General features: G+C 41.8%; 1 pseudogene; it reads right to left on the bottom strand.

The window, feature by feature from the left end:
* Nucleotides 1–801: 801 nt before the first annotated feature.
* Nucleotides 802–2,991, bottom strand: LOC148039394 (uncharacterized; annotated as a pseudogene).
* Nucleotides 2,992–20,028: the final 17,037 nt, after the last annotated feature.

Below are 20,028 nucleotides of genomic sequence, written 5' to 3' on the forward strand. Positions count from 1 at the left end.
GATGATGATCATTATCAGAGCTGTAATATTCCTCATCATCTTATAAATCTTGTTGCGCAAGTATATCTATGAATATATCAAACTCTCCTGAAAATTCATCATCGTTGAGAAGATGCCACTCAACTTGGTTTTCTGATATTCTTTCACTAGCTTCATATGGTGAGTCCAAGTCATCATCATCTTCTTCTAGCATTTGCTCAGTAGGATCATGATTTTGATCATCCTCATGATCAAATTGGTTATCAACAAGTACTGCAACTTTTGTACCGTGTGTTGATGCAAATCCTTGGTTATTGGGTGACACAAACTCCACAATTTGCAGGTCACATTCCATTAGTTCCTTTTCCTCATATATCTTCTTGCTACGTGGAGTTACTTGGATCACGTACCACTACGTGGGTTTTGTAGGAACTGGATGAAAAACAACCTGTGCATATGAAACAAAATAATTATTAACTTAATTATATTTTTAATAACAAATATAATATATATAGATAGTTTGATGTTAGATACCTTCTCACATGTTTTTGCAAGTACAAACGTATCACTTGTATTTGTCCATAGCTTAGTGGAGTCTATAGCTACAAACCCAGATGCATCTCATTGTACTGTTGGATTTCTTCCTTGTGTGACTACCTTGAACCATTGAACATCGAGTAGAAACATTTGGAAACTTCTATAATCTACTTGAAGTGTATTTTGTATTCTTCCACAATATTCAACCTTTGAAAGTTGCACTTCGCCATCAAGTCTGTGTATCTCTTGTTCAAATGATGCCATGACCCCTTAGTCAAATGTTTGTCAATTTTGATCAATGCGTTGGACTCTAAAATGTCTTCCATGTGACCACAAAGCACCATAAGATTTATATCTTCTACTACATCCCATGGAGAACTCCTTTTCAATCCGTGTCAAAGTCTCTCCTACCAAGGATGCTGCTTGAAGTGCTTTGTGTAGCCACCCAATGGAAATGAACTTTGGAAGTTCCCTTAGACTGGGTGGATATTCAATATTGTCGGACACTTGGTTAATTTGATGTGTTCTCCTATATTTATCTCTTTGAATAGTTTTGCTTTCTCTTTCTTGATTATAAGCTATGATCCATTTCTCCATGGTTGGATGATTTAGCATACAAAATCTATTGATCTTCTCCTCTAGGGTGGAATCCATTTTGTGATCTTGACCTTTCCCCTGTGGCACCTCGCCTTTCATTCTCTCATCCTCTTTGTGATCATGCCAAAGAACAGGCATAGCTATATCCCTTCTTCCAAGGAATTCAGAGATATGCACAATTGATTCTTGCACTAGCCATCCCTCTGCCATGCTTCCTTCAAGTCGAGCTCGTTGATGCACAAAACTCTTCAAAGTTTTCATGAATCTCTCAAGAAAGAACATCCATCTACTATGTACCACCCCTGCTTTTGCAACCTAATCCACGACATGAACTAGAAGATGTACTTGTATTGTAATTATACTCGTTAGAAAATGTTTCTCAAGCATACAAACTGTTTTTGCAACATTGATTCTATTCTCTTCTATAGTACTTTTTTTAATCTCCTTTTGAGAGATCCATCTCACCAAACGAGAGATTTTGTAAATGATCATACAAATCTCTGAAGTTGAGCACCCATTTATTGCAACAGGCAGAATGTATTGTAAGAATTTATGCCAATCATGTGTTTTCAATCCACTAAATTTCTTATCTTTTGTAAAAGCCCCTCTTAAATAGTGCATGTGACCAGTTGGTGTACAAAAGTTACCTATGAGACGCTTTACTCTTTTTTGTTCAGGTTGGCTCAACACCCAAGGCACATTTGGAAATGTAGCTACATTGCCTTCTCCTATTATAGGCCAATATGATTGCATAGCTAGAATCCCAGCTTCTTGTAAATCTTCACGAGCTCTTTTATTGTCTCGCTCTCCTGACAAATGTTCCCATAGTGTTTGCCCCACATTTTTGAATATATGCATAGGATCTAAAAGATGATTAATGAGAAGTTTTCTCTAGTATGGCAAGGAGTGAAATATAGACAATCGTTTCATACCTAGTGCACCAGGACTTGCTTGCCACACATCATATTGAGAAGAAACATCCTGTGTTTTTTGTGGTCTTCCAAGAGATCCCGCTCGTTGCGGATGATCAAGGGGAAGAAACATCTTGTGACCTTAATAAACCATTTTCTTGAGTGATTATGAATACCATGCATTGATTCTAGGTCCACATATTGGACAAGCATGATAGCCACTAGTTGTAAGTCCATTGCACTCTCCATAGCATGGGAAATCATGCATGGTCCACATCAAAATTGCTTTCAAATTGAAATGGCGAAATCTGCTACAGCGCGATAAGTCTTGTATTGGAATGCCTTCCCATAGTTGTTTTAACTCATCCACCACTGGAGCCAAATAAACATCCATATTTTTTACCTTGTATTTGCCAGGAATGAGCAATGCAAGTAGAAGATGTCCTTTCTTAATACATAGCCAAGGAGGTATATTGTAGTTTACCAACACCACTAGCCAAGTACTCGAAGTGGTAGAGCGCAAACCATATGGGTTGACTCCATCCATAGCCAATCCCAAACAAAGGTGTCATGAATCTTTCTTGAATTGTGGCCACTTTAGATCAATATGTTGCCATGCAGGTGAGTCTGCTAGTATACGCATCATTCCATCTGAGGACCTTGACGTGCTATGCCATGCCATTAATTTTGCAATACTAGGACATTTAAACATGTGTGGTATTCGTGGAATGATGGGAAAGTGCCTAAGAACCTTTGCTAGTATAGTCGTACCTGAGACATCTTGTTGATATCGACTTTCTTGACACCTTGGACATACATCCAAATTTGCATACTCACCTCTGAATAATATGCAATCATTTTGACATGCATGTATAGTAGTGTAATCCATCCCCACATCTGCCAAAATCTTTTTTGCTATATTTCTAGATTCTGGCATCTCATTTTGTGTTGGTAAGATTGTGGTCTTCATGAGTTTAAATAATGTTGTTACACTTGCATCACTCCATCCGTATGTTGATTGTAAGTTTAAAAGTGTCAAGCATGTACAAAGAATTGAGGCTCTTGAGCCCTCACACACAGGCATGTGTGCAAGCTGTTGCAAGCGCTTAATACTAGGGTCATTTTAAAATTCTTTGGTGTCAACATCCTTGCCATTTGAGAGACCAAAAAATGCCTCTATCATTTCTTCCATATCAAGATCTTTTAAAGGTTCTTGTATGTGCTCTTTCGTGAGCTCATCCGCTTGCACTTCAGATTGTCTTCACTCTTTTTTGGAATGTGTTGGTTTATTCAAGTGTGACCGTTTATGAAGTGATGGATTTACCAATGAGAAATCAATTGGTCTCTTAGAGGCACAAGCCCGCATTTTCTCATCTAGTATATTCTCATTCCATCTTCCCCAATCTTCAACATGTTCCTCTGCAACTCATCGTGTGCATGAAATTGTTTGCTTGCACCGATTGCATGGACAAAACACTTGACCGCTGACACTACTATCGGTATCCATATTTTTGCTGCCTCAAGCACTATTTACCAACCGGCCTACATGCACAAAAACATATTATACTCTCAAATTACTTGATGAAATACTCAATTTTAATAATCTCTCTCACACCGATCACCTCTCTCACACAACAAATCATGTTCTTAGAAGACATGTACATCGCACACACTGGGAGCTTTTAGTCAAAGTCTAGGACCCGCTGCGTGGAGAGAGCTCCCATATGGGTCCCTTTTAATTTGATTGGATGCAACGGGTTGACCTCAAAACCGTATAGTGGCATCCTCGAGATCGTGGAACATCGATATCCTTGAACGTACAATATGCCTAGACCTTCGGACTATGAAGGGGCATCGTGGAGACCGTGAACAATTTAAGTCAGGATTGTGGGACATTGTCGAGAATGTGTATGCACACTGTCAAGTTAGACCGAGGGACATCATCAAGACCGTGCACAATAGTGAGGATCGTGGGACGTTGTCAAGCTTGTGGAACCAAGGGAAGATGGGACGTGAACCGTGAGAGAATAATAGGATGCAAGCCATGGAGCACTATGTACCCTTATAGTAGCAAAATGTTGGAGCACTATGACAACCGTTGTACGCACCGGATTATCCGGATAAAAATCCAGACGCAACCCCCGGTAAAACCCCTACATACAGTAAATTATCAGGGGTTTTATCGAGGGTTTTACCAAGGGTTTTACGGGCGATGTGCTTTTTAAACAAAACCCTAAAAAATTCTCCCTCTTTTTTTTTATAGGTGCCCGAAGCTAAAAAGGAGAAGACGAGCGAGATCTGCATCAGCAGCGTCTGAGCCCCTCCTCTCTCCTCTCCTTCACCTCCTCCATCCTTTGCTTTGTTCTCCTACACCTCCAGAACTCTTACCTCTCCAACAAATCCTCCAAGTACGCAACTCTCTCACCCCCTTTTGTCTCATACACATATCCACGCACACACACATCCACACACACACACACAAGTTAGTGTGTATGTGAGTGTTCATAAACACACTAATTAGTGTGTGCATACACACTATTTGGTGTGTATGCACACACAAACATACAAATTAGTGTGTATGCACACACATACACCCAAATCCGGTGTATGTGTGTGTGCATACACACTAATTCATGTGTGCATATGCACCCACATACACCCAAATTGGGTGTATGTGTGCATACACACTAATTAGTGTGTATGCACACACACATACACCCAATTTGGGTGTATGTGTGTGCATACACGCTAACTGGTGTGTATGCACACACATACACACTAATTAGTGTGTGCATACACACTAACTAGAGTGTATGCACACACACACACACACATACACCCAATTTGGGTGTATGTGTGTGTGCATACACACTAATTAGTGTGTATGCACACACCCGATTAGTTAGTGTGTATGCACACACTAATTAGTGTGTATGTGTGTGCATACACACCAGTTAGCGTGTATGCACACACACACACCCAAATTGGGTGTATGTGTGTGTGCATACACGCTAATTAGTGTGTATGCACACACATACACCCAAATCGGGTGTATGCATACACACTAATTAGCGTGTATGCACACACACATACACCCAATTTGGGTGTGTGTGTGTGCATACACGCTAACTGGTGTGTATGCACACACATACACACTAATTAGTGTGTGCATACACACTAACTAGAGTGTATGCATACACATACACACACATACACCCAATCTGGTTGTATGTGTGTGTGTATACACACTAATTAGTGTGTATGCACACACATACTCCCAAATTGGGTGTATGTGTGTGTGCATACACACTAATTACTGTGTATGCACACACATACACCCAAATTGGGTGTATGTGTGTGTGCATACATACTACTTGGTGTGTACGCACACACATTCGCACTAATTAGTGTGTATGCACACACACATACACCCAATTTGGGTGAATGTGTGTGCATACACACTAATTGGTGTGTATGCACACACATACACCCAAGTTGGGTGTATGTGTATGTGTATACACGCTAATTGGTGTGTATGCACACACATATACACACATACACCCGATTTGGGTGTATGTGTGTATGCATACACAATAATTGGTGTGTATGCACACACATACACACTAATTAGTGTGTATGCACACACATACACCCGATTTGGGTGTATGTGTGTGTACATACACACTAATTAGTGTGTATACACACACATACACCCAAATCCGGTGTATGTGTGTGTGCATACATGCTAATTGGTGTGTATGCACACACATAAACCGAAATCAGGTGTATGTGTGTGTGCATGCACACTAACTAGTGTGTATGCATGCATATAAACACACATACACCCAAATTGGGTGTATGTGTGTGTTCATACACAGTGATTAGTGTGTATATGCACACATACACCCAGATCAGTTGTATGTGTGTGTGCATACACACTAATTAGTGTGTACACACACATACACCCAAATCAGGTGTATGTGTGTGTGCATACATGCTAGTTGGTGTGTATGTACACACATACACACTAATTAGTGGGTATGCACACACATACACCCAAATTGGGTGTATGTGTGTGTGCATACATGTTAATTGGTGTGTATGCACTCACATACACACTAATTAGTGTGTATGCACATGCATACACACCAATTTGGGTGTATGTGTGTGTACATACACACTACTTAGTGTGTATGCATACACATACACACATATACACACTAATTAGTGTGCATACACACTAGTTAGTGTGTGTATGTACACACCAATTTGGGTGTATGTGTGTGTACATACACACTACTTAGTGTGTATGCATACACATACACACATATACACACTAATTAGTGTGCATACACACTAGTTAGTGTGTGTATGTACACACATACACACACACACACACTAATTAGGGTACATACACACTAATTAGTGTGTGTATGCACACACATACACTCACAAACACCCAGATTGGGTGTATGTGTGTGTGCATACACTCTTATTAGTGTGTATGCACACACATACACATACAAAATATACTAATTGTTGCCCACACAAACACTAATGGCTTACATTTGTAGGTGCATAAATGTATGCACATACTAATGCAATCCATAAGTGTTTGTGTGCACAATTTAGTATATACAACATATGCACATCCACCCATATTTGTGTATATGTGTGCATAAACCCAAATTAATACACATATATACTTATAAATTTCACTATGTGTAGATGGCACCTCGGCTTCACTACATGTAAAATGACAAAACTTCAATAGGCCATTCATATTTGGTAGTAGCCAATGGCTCCATCGTACTAAATGATGATGGTGAGGCGATGATGGGTTTCGTACGTTCATGTTCTATCAACGTATTTAGGCATGACCTTCTCACGAACTGGAAACAAGTGGACTAAGGTACGAAGGACTTGTTTGTACAATGTGTCAAACAAGAGTTTCCTCAACTGTCCAAGGATGCCGAACTCAATAGTAAGTGGTTGCTCTAGTATGTGGACCAGCTCCTATCGCATTGTCGCTCGGAAGCGCGAGATAGGTGTAAAGATCGGTTTACAAAACCCGATTGGCTGCAAAATGAAACATGGACCATGATTGCAAATGAGAGGGACAAAAACCCTAACCTCTTTGAGCAACAAGTGCGGGCACATGCCCAACAAACAAGTGCCCAAACCAGCCACTTGGGTAGCGGCGGCAAGGCGGCTATGAAGCGAGATTTTGTAAGTATCGTATGCACACACATAAATTTATGTATTGTTATTAATTAAATAGGATTCTAAGACTTAAGCATGTTTGTGTGTTTTTCTTGTGCAGATAGTCGAGTTTAACCGCAGACCAACGCGGCTCAAAAAAGATACCGCATTATCTAAAGGATATGCATATCTGAGGAGGGTGCTACAAAATAAGGACAACTTTTTGGAAACTGGATGTCCTTCACCTCTCCAAAAGGACAAAGTTTCTGACTCCGATTGGTTTTTAGGTGTCATTTGCTATTATTTTTGGTTTTGTAACACGTATCGGGGGCCATATATGGCTTTTTTTGTAATACAAACGTTCCAAATTTTGAATACAAACTTCCGTTTTTTGTCTTGGTTTAAATTGTTTTCAAGTATGTTATTTGTTCATATATACCTACAAAAGATTTAGTTGTGCACTACTGATTTATGGCATTTTTATGGCCACCATATGGGCAGAGTTTGATGGGTCTTATAACCCATCAAACTCTGCCCAAATTTTTCTTTCTGTAAAACCCCTGGTACATTTTTCTGCATAAACCCTGGTAATACCCCCAAAAATGCCCCCGATAAAACCCCCGGTAATACCAGGGCAAATAATGGGGGTTTTACTGGGGGTTTTACCGAGGGCATTTATGGGGTTATGAGACTGGGGGGTTTTCTGGGGCGCTTTCCAAGACCGCAAAGCATTTTTTTAAATTAAAAAATACATGCGACTCCCCCGGTTTTACCCTCGGTAACCGGCCTATGTGTTGTAGTATGACAGGGGAGGAGCATCTTCCGAGGGAGTTCGAGGGGAGTCATTGATGAGTTCCTCATCAAGGACTACACAGAAGCAAGTTGAAGCATAAATATCAGCAAGGTTACAACTGGAAGCACGGATAGAAGGCTCTTCACTTGACAATGAAGATGATGGAGAACCTTTAGTGTGACAAAGGAAGGGGTGATTGGTGATGTCGTCAAGATGGAAGGCATGGGTTCAACTTCATCAACCCCTGATGGTATGGAGTATGCTAGCAAAGGTTGATGACTAAGGGAATATGTCGTGAGATGAAGGGGCCAATGGAGGTTTGGGGAGTGGGTTAATGAAGAGGATAATGGTGATTAAGGTGGGGAAAGTGCTAGTGGCAAAAGGAAGTGAGTATGGTGAGTGTCACTATCAATATGAGTTGTAGACTTCATCCGAGCCATAAAAGAGCTTGTAGTGTTTGGTGAAAGTGAGAGGAAAGGAGACAAAGGAGAAGGGGCTACTGCACATTGAATGTGCAGGAGGGGAGATACAATATTTGTAGAGTGTGGGGATGTGGGAGGGCTTATAATAGAAGGCAGTGGTAGGGGTGGGCACTTGATACTAGAGGGTGCAAAAAGTGGTGTTGATTTTGGGGTTGAAAAATTAACATTAAAGAGAAAAAGTGTGTTGTAAAAATTGTGTTGCATGAAGGAATTGTGAGGCTGGTGATTGTAGTAGTAGCTAAGGAGTTGAGAATTGAGGTGGAGTAGGGGTAGTGAGCTGTAGGTTCTCCTAAGGGTGGGAAATATTGCAAGGTTGCATATTAGGGGTAGCAAGCTGCTGGTTTTTTTTGTTGTGAGGCCTACACTGTGCCTAGAGTGTTGTAGAGGCATGAAAGGTGGGGCAATATAGGGATTGGGCCAGCAAAGGCATGCATCAAGGGTGCCTAAAGTGAAGGATGAACTATTGTGAAGCAGAGCAAGCATAGACAAGTCTTGTAGAGTAGAGAGATGTATCCATTGCAGAAGAAGTGCCAAGAAGAGGCTCCTCAAAAAATGCAACAGAGTGGCTAAAGATAGACTTGTGGAGAGTAAGGAGATGTAGGTAGTATGCCTTGACTCCAAAGCAATCACCATAGTTGATGAAGATTGATTTGATTGCCTTTGGATCGAGGTTTGTTTTGGGTTGGGTGTCGTGGGCATAAGCAAAACACCCAAAAAATGCTAAGGTGGCTAATGTTTGGAGCATGCCCATACCATAGAGCATAGGGAGTTGAGTCCCAAGTCACAGTAGAGTGAATTCAATTTTGAATGTAGTAGGTGGTTGCGGTTGCTTCCTCCCAATACGCATGTGGCAATACAGCTTCAAACAACATAGAATAGGCTACTTCAATAAGAGTGTGATTCTTTGGTTCAATGACCCCATTCTATTGTGGATGATCAGGTATGGTAAACTCATGAATAATTCTAGCTTCCTTGAAAAGAATGTTGAAGTCATGCAGAGTATATTCTCCTCCATTGTCAAATCAAAGGCACTTGATGTGGGGATCTAGCTAGTTTTCCACTTGGTTTTTGAAGTTGCAGAAGCTTGTGATTGTAGAGGCTTTCTTGGCTAAATAATTTGTGAATGTGTATCCAAAGCAATCATCAATGAATACAAGCATGTATCTATGGCCACTAATAGATAGAGTAGGCATAGGGCCACATAGATCTATATGAACAAGTTCTAAGGGTGATGAAGCATGAGAGTGAGTTCTCAAGAATGGTTTCTGATATGTTTTTCCTAGATTGCAACCTTCATAGAAAGAAAGCAGTGTGAGTTAATTAGGAAGACCTAAGACAAGTTGACAATTTTTCGTATGTTGTAAGGTGTGTTCGAGGACATGTCCTAGTCTATAGTGCCATTTTAGAGTATCTTCTTGTGCAAGCATATTTATTGTAGTAGCAAGGGCATGTGCAAAGTGTGAGGTGCCAAACGGATACAAATGCCCTTGTTTAGTACAAGTGAGATTGATTAGCTTACCATTTCAATACTTGGCAAGAGGATTGCAACCATGGTGGTTGAGCTCAATGTTGATGCCTGTAGAAGTAAGTCCACTAATAGAGATGAGGTTTTTCTTGAGACTAGACAAAAAATACACCTTAAAAAGTGTGGTTTGGCTCCTATTTGGGAGGCAAATATTGACATCCCCACAAGCCTTAGCATATAAAATACTGACATTCCCTAAAGTGACCTCAAGAGGTCATCCAAGTTAGGTGATTTTGTATAGCCAATCAAAACTATAAGTCATATGACGTGTGTCTCCCATATCCAAGAACCACACATTATGTAAGAACTCATTAGAGATGCTAGTAGCAAATAACTAGAGAGGAGTAGAGTATGACTCACCATCATAGTTAGAAACTTTTGTGTAGTGGGCTTGAGAACATTTCTGAGGTTTATGTCCATTATGCGAGCCATTATGCCACATCAAGTGTTGATTTTGATGGTAGTGATGCCCTTTGGAGTGACTGTCAAGGTTGGCTCCTAGTTGTCATTGTTTTGTGCGGCAATCCTTCTCCAAGTGTCCATAACAATGACAAAAAGTGCATTGTTGAGTGCCTTGTGAATGTGTAGTTTTGTGATTATGTTGATGATGATGTCGCTAATTATTGTAGTGGTGGTGAGGATTATTTCCATGATAATGATGATGTGATTGGTTACTCACAAGTTTTCCACGTTTGGCAGGTTTTGCAATAGTGGCAAGGGCTATAGATTTATTAGGGCTAGAAGTATGCTCTCTAAGAGCTTCTTCTTGTTGGATTTTAGCCACCAAGTTTTGAAGTTGAATATTTTCAGTGGTAGCTTGAGTAATGATAAAGGCTCTCCAAAAAGATGGAAGAATAGCCAACAATAGCATGGCTTGTAGCTTTCACACGACAATTAATCCTGAGATAAGGACCTCATCAATAAGGGTTTGCCAAGTGTTAATAATCTTGGAAGTAGCTTTTCCTTCTTGCATGCTTGAGTTGACCAGTGTCGTAGAGATTGTGCAAGAGCTGCAGAACACGGGGTTCAAGGTACAGCAAGAAATGAGGCTAACAAGAAGAATTCAAATATTGGATGTCAAAGTTCACTATATCATAATCATAGAGTTTCAACAAAGAAACTGTTCAAACCCATGTTCTTGATATGATGTCATGAACAGTTTTGATATTTCAACAAGTATAGCTCCAAGTAAAGACTTGCATGTGGTCGTTCAGCTGTAGTAAGCCATGTTTGAAGATGAAAACTCTGTCGAGAGGATTGCTGAGAATGGGAACTGGGTTACTGAAATTTCAGCCTAAACAGAGCCTTTGGGATACTTGCAACATGGAAGTTGGTTGCTCTTTCAGATTTACTTTCCAAGGAAAGACCTTTCTCAATGTCATGCAGCATTCAAAGAGTTAAGGTTCTGCTTTGTAATGTCTGGCTCATGCCCATGAAGTACATAATACCTCTTAGAGTTCCAATTCTGCTCTCTGACTTTTCTTCTCCAGTAGAACAGACAAGGTAGCCAGAGCTCCACCAAACTGGCAAGCAAGCCCCCAGGATATGCTTCCCCTTTTGCATGGCTTCAGGAGTTGAGATTCAGGAACACTGTGAAGAATTATGCGACGAACGATGGAATCAAAGTTCTGATACAAGCAAACAGCCATGTTGGTTGAATTTAGGTGACAAAGCTTTTGCGGTGTTCCCAAACTACAGTTTGTCATCCTCGGAAGAGTAGTATGGTAATCCACCTGCGTATACTATCCTAGAGTTCCTAGGATCTCTTTCTTCCGTATTGTCATTGGCATTCAGAAGCGGATCAGTATCCGATATTGAAACCCCATCCTCGTGTGGCTTCTTCGATTTCTTCTTGGTTGAACGTTGTCCAACTTGTGCAGAGGGCTGAGGCTCTGCCTCACTTCCTATTTTCTGTTCGTTGGCTGAACGCACATTTTGCTGGTTTCTGATAGGTGCTGTTTCGAAGTTCCAATAGTTGCTCTATGTGTTGTGGATGACTGACAGCAGTGTCGTATCCTTTTTTCCACACCTGCAATGCTTCTTGAGTCTTTCCTAATCCAAACAGAGCATGACCTTTCTGGATAAATGCTCGAAAAGCTGTAGGAGAAAGCTTTAATGCTTTGTCACAATCCTTGTGCAAGTCCAGCTTATTGTGACAAAAAGCTCAATTGCATAGCAGGTCGACAGAATCGAGCTGCTGAGAGAGTAAAGTTGTGAGGATTTTGATGGCCTTCGACCACTCCTTTGCGATGCAAGCCCGTGCGAGCTGCTGCTGTGGGGAATCGGAAGAAGACGTCGTCCCCAGCAGAAAACCATGGCGGGTTATTTAGGCGAGATGCTCCTAAATCCCAGTCTTCCTAAGTGTAAGCCATTGATCCAAGAACTTCACTGAGCCATCGACACTGCTCGGTGAGTCAGAGGAGCCATGGATTCTGCAGCCCAATGTCCGTTTCCTTTCGGGAATTATTTTGCCCAAAATAAAAACGGAATAGGAATCATCGATGCTTTAAGGCTTTGAAGCAGGCGGTGCTGGCTATGATTTCTGTAGCAAGACAGGGAGCAGTAGCGGAGATTGCATCGCGGGCATGTGTACTGCCTATTCAAATCGTCATCACAAGTGCCGATTGCTGATGATCAAGGGACTTCCGCCTACACGAGGATTCATAGGCTTCATAAGACTTTCCATCCGTCCAGAAGAATCGTCTGATAACTTCATTATTAAACCAACAAGGTCATGGTGACGCTGCGCAGGGATACTGAGCTCCATTCCGAGCTGCACAGCGCTGGCCCCTCGTCGTCGTGGTCGTCTTCGTTTTGCAGCGAACCTCGAAGTTTACAAGAGCCTGGGGAAGAGAGAGGCCCTGAGCAATCCTTTTCCCCATTTAGAGCTTCCTTTCCCCCACGATTTCAGCTCACTACCTCCTCAATCCAGCGTTTCTGTTCTTTTTCCTCTTCTCTGCCTTCCCAGTAATCGGCATCGCTCCCTCATCTCCTCAGAAAGCGAAAAGGAAGGGCCCCTCCTCCAATTCAGGCGCAGCCCGCCACTTTACCTTTTTCAAAAATATACCTCTCTCTCTTTTCTTAGCTTTTTCTTTCCTTAGATCTTCTTGCCTTTTGGATCCCTTAGAGAACATGTGCTTCACACGTCTTTAGGTGTTAATAAAGATTAGGGTGATGAGAATACATATCATCCAATTATTCCACATATCTCAGTCCAGAGAATTCTCATAGCTTAGACTTGCTTGGGACTGTGCAGAGGGCAGTACCAGGAACATAGCCTCCTAAAACAATAATAGAGATGCATCACCATGATAAATCACCAATACAACCCAGCCCTCTCTTACAGTGTCAATGAGCTTGCATACACCATGACCTTTGCCTCAGCTCTTGCCTCACGCACACAATAAAAATAGCCCTATTTACAAGAGCAGAAGATTTAGGAGTCCATTCCTAATGATTTCTTGGATCCAATGTGCAGGAAATATATACATTGGCTGCGGATTACTAAAATGCATCACACAAACAATAAATCACACGTAGAAATTAACACAAATGCACAGCAAAAATGGAGGTGTTCACGGCTCAGATGCGCAGCAACACGACATCCACCCCCTCTAAACCTGCGCATCCTCCGGATGTGCCAACTATCCAGGATCATTCAAGTCCACAAACAGGTCAAGTCCATCTTCTAATTCTAGTGAACCTGTTTCTCCATCAGCTTCATCATCTATGTTTTCTCTCTCTTCTGCATGTCTTACTTCTACCTGCTCTTCTTCTGTCAATGCTTCAAGTGCATATTCTTCATCCTCTCTTCTCTTGAAAATCTTGACTCGTTTTCCAGCAATAGGCACCCTCAATAATGTTCCATCTAATTCAGCCAGCTCATAGGTACCATTGTCAAAAACCTTTTTCACTTCATACGGTCCAAACCATCTTTGAACCATTTTTCTCATGCTACTATGCTGATTTTCTAGACTACTGTCGTAGACTAGAACCCAATCTCCTTCTTTTATGGCTCTAGGCCTCAAGCGATGCCTTAAATCAAACCTGTCCTTATTTCTGAGACGGGCTGCCTTCAAACGGTCAACAGCTAGCTGCACATCTTCTGTTCTTCTCTCTAGTTGACGAATCCGAAGGGCTAACAGCTCTTCCCTTGATAAATTCTCATGCCACGGAAGAACACTCCAAGTGAGAGCACAAATTTCAGTAGGCATGACAGGTTTTTGCCCATACATCAACTCCGCAGGCATGTATCCAGTAGTCACACTATGTGTAGAGCGATCAGCCCACAACGCAAAAGGTAGCAATCTCGGCCAATCACCAATCCGACCTCTACAAGCTTTTGCCAATGCTTTAACTATTGGCGGATGTCCTCTTTCACTTTTGCCATTTCCCTCTGGATTATAGGCAGTAGTAAGAGCCAATTTAATCCCAAGCCGTGAGAAGAATTCTCTAGCTTCATCAGCATCTAGCTCTCCACGATCAGCTGTAATCTTGCCTATACATCCATACCTGCAAAATATTTCTTCCAACAAGAATTTACATACTGTAGTGGTGGTCTTCGTCCGCAATGGTCTCCCTTCAACATAGTTTGTAAGATCCTCCCTAGCCAAGACAAGATATCTCATCTGCCAAAGTCCCACTGGCAAAGTAACCAAGTCTACCACCCACTTGTAATGCATACATAGTGGATAAGTCGGATGCAGCTCATCACGATGTCGCACTAAAGAGTAAAGCTGGCAGTCCCTGCAAGTCTCCACAAAGTGAGAAACATCTTTATACATCCCTTTCCACCAGTATCTTTCTTTGATTTTCTCATAGGTAGCCCATACACCTCTATGTCCAGCTCATGAGCTCTCATGAAACTCTCGCATAATCTGTATCTACATCGCTACATCACAAACTACTCTCAAGGGCAAGCCTCCTCTCTTTCTTGGATGCTTCCAAAGAAAACCATCTTTCAAGAAATACCCATAAGCCTTCCTTCTGATTTTCTTGAATTCATCATCTGTCCAATCAGCTCTTCGAGTCAATGAACTTAGATACTGTCCAATTTGCAGCCACTCATCAACATAAAGTTCTTCAATAAAGGCTTCAACAGTAGATACATGACAATCATGAATAAGGACAGAAGCAGCAAACTCTGTCTCATCATCTTCTGCAAGCATTGACTCCTCATCCTCATATCTCGCTCTAGAAAGCATGTCAGCAACTGGGTTATCTTTCCCTGCTATGTGTCGAAATTCTGGATTCAATGATTTAATATAGGCAATCCATCGAAGCATCGCTATATCTGGAGTCGAGCAACTAGTAATCATGCCAAGCAAAGGCAAACAATCTGTTTCCACAATAACTGAAGCTCCAATAAAATATCCTTTGTCACACTTCAGTGCAGTGACTACTCCCCACAATTCTCTTTTAATCTGCGGATATCTCCTTTGTCGCTCATTAAGAACTTTAGCTCCAAAGCGGATTGCATACCTATTTCCATCAGCATCATCCTATCCCACAGCCCAACCTATGCCAATAGGGCTAGTATCAACTGTCAACATGATCGGCCGTCCACACTGATAATCCGCCTTGCGTAAAGTAGGAGCTAATTGCAACAGCTTCTTGAGCTTACGCATGGCTTTTGAATGCTTCTCATCCTAATAAAATTTCTGCCCCTTTCGAAGCAGCTGATAGAGAACATCTGCAATATGAGCAAAATGAGGAATCCAAATCATGTAAAATACACAAGCTCCCACAAATCTCCGCACCTCTGAAGTAGTCGAGCAATGCTCTGCAATCCTGTTTATGGCATCCACCTTTGCAGGAGAAGGCTTTCTGCCATAGTATCCAACCATATGCCCAACTATGATGACTTCATTAACAGCAAAGACAGATTTCAGCCCTGAAAGTGTCAAATTTACCTCCTCTAATCGTGTCAATATTTGCTCACAAGCAATCAAGTGATCAGCCACAAACTGTCTACATCCACGCAAATCAAGACTTTCATTCTTTTCTTCTTCTGCACAACCCTTAATAGGCACATCATCTAGAAAAGGCATGGTATACTGCGGAATATAGTCTCGAAGAACTCTATGCATAGCATTCATCATATGAGCAACTGAGTTTGTAGCACCTTGAGGCAAGGTACACATCCTCACAAGACCAATAGGCGTCCGCATAGTAGTAATATCCCTGCTTTCCAAGGCAAGCTGAAACTAATCATAACCTGAATACAAGTCACCTAGTGAATAGATGGCTCGTCCTGCAAAAGCCTCAGCAAATTCATCCACAACTGGACCTGTTCCCACATTCCTGATTGTCACTTTGTTTACGGGCTGCATATCCTGAATAAATCTCAAAGTACCATTCTTCTTTGGTACAGTAAACCACCTGTTAGAATAGGGTGCAGAAGAGGGTTCCAAAATCCCCATTTTAATCTTCTCATTCAGCAACTCTATCAGCTTTGGCAAGTGTGCTTTAGGCACAGGTATAGGACGTATATTCCATGGTACATGAGGAACAGTGAAGATGACCATGGGTGCAACCAATTCGGGACTAATGCAGCCAATTTCATGTGGAAAAAAAGCAAATGCCTTACCATGACGTCCAAGCATCTCTCTAAAACATTCTTTTTCCACTGGAAGCAAAAAAACATCATTTCCAATCTTCAATTCTGCAAGAGTTTCAACTGTAAACTTATGTCCAATATTTGCAGGATCCCTCAACATAGGCTGCTTCATAGCTTTTTCAATCTGTTCATCACTATCAGAAGGAAGCGGGCCTGCAACCGGCTTAACCTTCTTATCAACTGTTTTATATTTTGTGTCAACCTTGGCATCATTCAAGCTCTCTTTTCTTTGCTGCAATTTCTGCAAATTTTCAGCATCTTTCAACTCTGTTGGCTGAAAAATTTCAGCCTTTAGCTCTATGGACTGCATAGGTGCAGTCTGAAACTCTGTATGCAGAAATTTTTCTGCATTCAACTCTGTTGGCTGAATGAATTCAGCCCTCGGCTCAATGGACTGCATAGATGCATCCTGAAACTCTGTATGCAGAAATTTTTCTGCATTCAACTCTGTTGGCTGAATGGATTCAGCCCTCTGCAATTCTGTTAGCTGATCAAGATCAGCCATAAATTCAGTTTGTTGAGTTTTCTCAGCCTCTAACTCTGTTTGCAGCATAAAACCAGAAATTTCCTGAAACATATCCAAGGTTTGCACAGGTATGATCTTTGAACCCTTGCATACATCAGTTTTGAGCATTGCTCTCATCTCAAACAATGTATCTGCATAAGACATCCCTTCATACAATCCATCCACATGCTCTTCTGCTTGCAAAATACCTGCATTCTTCAACTCTTTCTCCTTACGACCAATGTACTGCCTGGCAGCTCTAGGCAAATCTGAAATTTTCTGATAACTTACCGAACTATCTGAAGTAAACCCAACAAAGTTATTGGAGAAAGACTGGCTGCCAGGAGGCGAGATCTCCTCTTTTCTCCGCTCCGTACCACTGGCGCCTCGCAAGACAGCGGTACCTAATGAAAATCCAACTCCTTCGCAGGTAGTGGTGCCTCACGCAAGGAGTCCCTGTTTCTCGGAGGATTTACCCCAACAGTCATAAACTGAACAGCTCGCATACCATCTTTACTGCGTATCCGCGCATAAGCTGATCCGTCATCCATCACTTTTGTTTCCATTCTTGCTTCTGTAATGAAAGGCTGTCCAAGAATAATCGGATAAGAGCATGAATCCTGAACAAAGCAATGATAATCCTCTTCAACATTACCAATAGAAATTCTGATACTCGGACAAGCAGCATACATATCACCAGAAGTATTATTGGCGGCTCTCATGCGCCAGCCATGCTCTGCATCCATAGGCCACTTGCCACTCTCATAAACACCTCGAGCAATAAGATTAATTTCAGAACCATGATCAACTAAAGCAATCAAGGGAATTTGTTTCTCTCCAATCCTTACCACTGTCTCAGTGGTTGCTCTAGCCCAATGACTTCGTGAAAAATGGCTGCGAGGAATGAGAATAGGGGTCTCATCATCTTCATACTGTGTAGGCTGCACTATTTTCTCCAATTGCGGATTAACAGAAGCATTCTCAACCATCACTGCATCATCATGCTCTTCCCCAAGAGCTCCATGCCACAATCCCTGTAAAGCAGGTCCTTCCATCGCATGTCGTTTCCTCCGCAAAAGATCCTACATCTGATCCTGTATTTCTCTTCTAGCAATCCCAAGAGCCTCTCCAACAGTAAAAGTGACTTCACTATTCAAAATTCTTTCATGAAAAATCTTACTCATATCCGTTTGCATATTAAGATCTGACAAGAGCTTGAATCCTGGCTCTTTTCTTGGTTGCTTCTTTTCTTTCTGCTTGTCTCCCATTGGTTGATCAGAACCTGTTTGAGCTGGAGAATTTGACATAGGTGGAGCTGTAATAGGTGGTGAAACAAAGTCACCCCCTCTAGTCTTTTTGGAGGAGCTAGGTCCCTCCTCATCTCTTCTTCTCTTTTCCTCAACCATGGCATCTAAACCCTGCATTTTAGCCATATAAGCAAAAATAGAATACCTGTCAACAGGAGAATCCCATCCTGTTTCTCCTCGGATGCTAGAGCCCACACAAGTCATAGTAGAAGTTTGAACTTTCCCTCTTCTCGCTATCTCCAAGGCAGAAGACCATAAAGCAGAGTCTCCATCAGATTTCTGCTCAAGCTGGACTCCAAAAGCTGAAGCATCTCCTCTAACACTCACATAAGTTGATCGCGCAGCCATATCATCAACAAGCTTCTTCATACCTCCCTTACCAAAGTTCGTGTCAAGAGGAGCGCCAGTCTCTGTCAGCCATATCTTCCCATCTTGTCCCCAGAACACTACATTCTTCTTACGTGCTTCCTGAAAAGCATCACAATCTCTGCAGTGTTGGTGCTCTGTACTATCACACCAAATACATCGTCGCCCTTTTCTTTGACCAGCTGGAAAAGCAGCCACTGGAACAGGTGCTACAGCAGGTACTGACATAAGTTGCTCCTTTAACTTACCAACTTCAGCTTTGACTGCTTCAATCGTCAAATCCGCCAAGCCTTTAATAACATCATCTACAGATAAGGGCACTGGAGCAGCAGGAACTGGTGGATTCACTACAGGAGGAGTAGGCTTAGGCAAAGAAGCTACAGCAGGGGTAGAAGAAGAAATCTCCAAGGATTTTTCAGGAACTAATCCTGTATTACGATGCAATCTGACTCTCCTGCGCTGCTTCTTGACAAGAGCATTCACAGCATCAATGACATGTCTCCACTCAGTCTTTAAACCTGAATCAGTAGCTTGATCTTCCAAAAGATCATCCAACTTTTCCTGCAAATCAGCATCTGCAGCTTGCAAAAATAACTCCACTTTCTGCATCTCCAAAGCTTGATGTTCAGTCCCATCCAACTGATCATAACGGCTTTCAAACTCTCGCAGAAGAGCGGTAACAGAAAGTCCCTTATTAGGCATAGAAACCCATGCTAAAAAATTCCTGCGATTCATAAGACCTGTATCCTCCAGGAAATATTCATCTTTTAATGCCTTTTTAAATTCAGCCCAACCTGCATGTGCCTCTTGAATTTCTGCAATTCGACCTTCAAGAGCGCGCACCACGATCCGCAAGAAGTAGCGGCTCCAAACATCTTGAGAAACTCCAAAAAACTTCATCTTTTCTTCATACAAATACAGGTAAGTTGACACTTGCTGGCCATTAAACTGCTTCATCTCCTGTTGGACAGCTTTCAAGGCATCCATAGCATCACTGTCTCGTTTTGCATGAACTTGCTGCTGCATATACATGGTAAATGACTGAAACAAGTTCTTCATAACATTATCATCTGTCATCTCTTCTTGCGAGTCTCCCATCTTGCTGATGACGCAGCACTTTCACGTTGAGTTCACCAGAAATGTCGTAGAGATTGTGCAAGAGCTGCAGAACACGGGGTTCAAGGTACAGCAAGAAATGAGGCTAA

This window comes from Lygodium microphyllum, chromosome 3 (genome assembly GCF_053477565.2).
Source record: "Lygodium microphyllum isolate KBCC chromosome 3, Lygodium_microphyllum_v1.1.10, whole genome shotgun sequence".
NCBI lineage: Eukaryota > Viridiplantae > Streptophyta > Polypodiopsida > Schizaeales > Lygodiaceae > Lygodium > Lygodium microphyllum.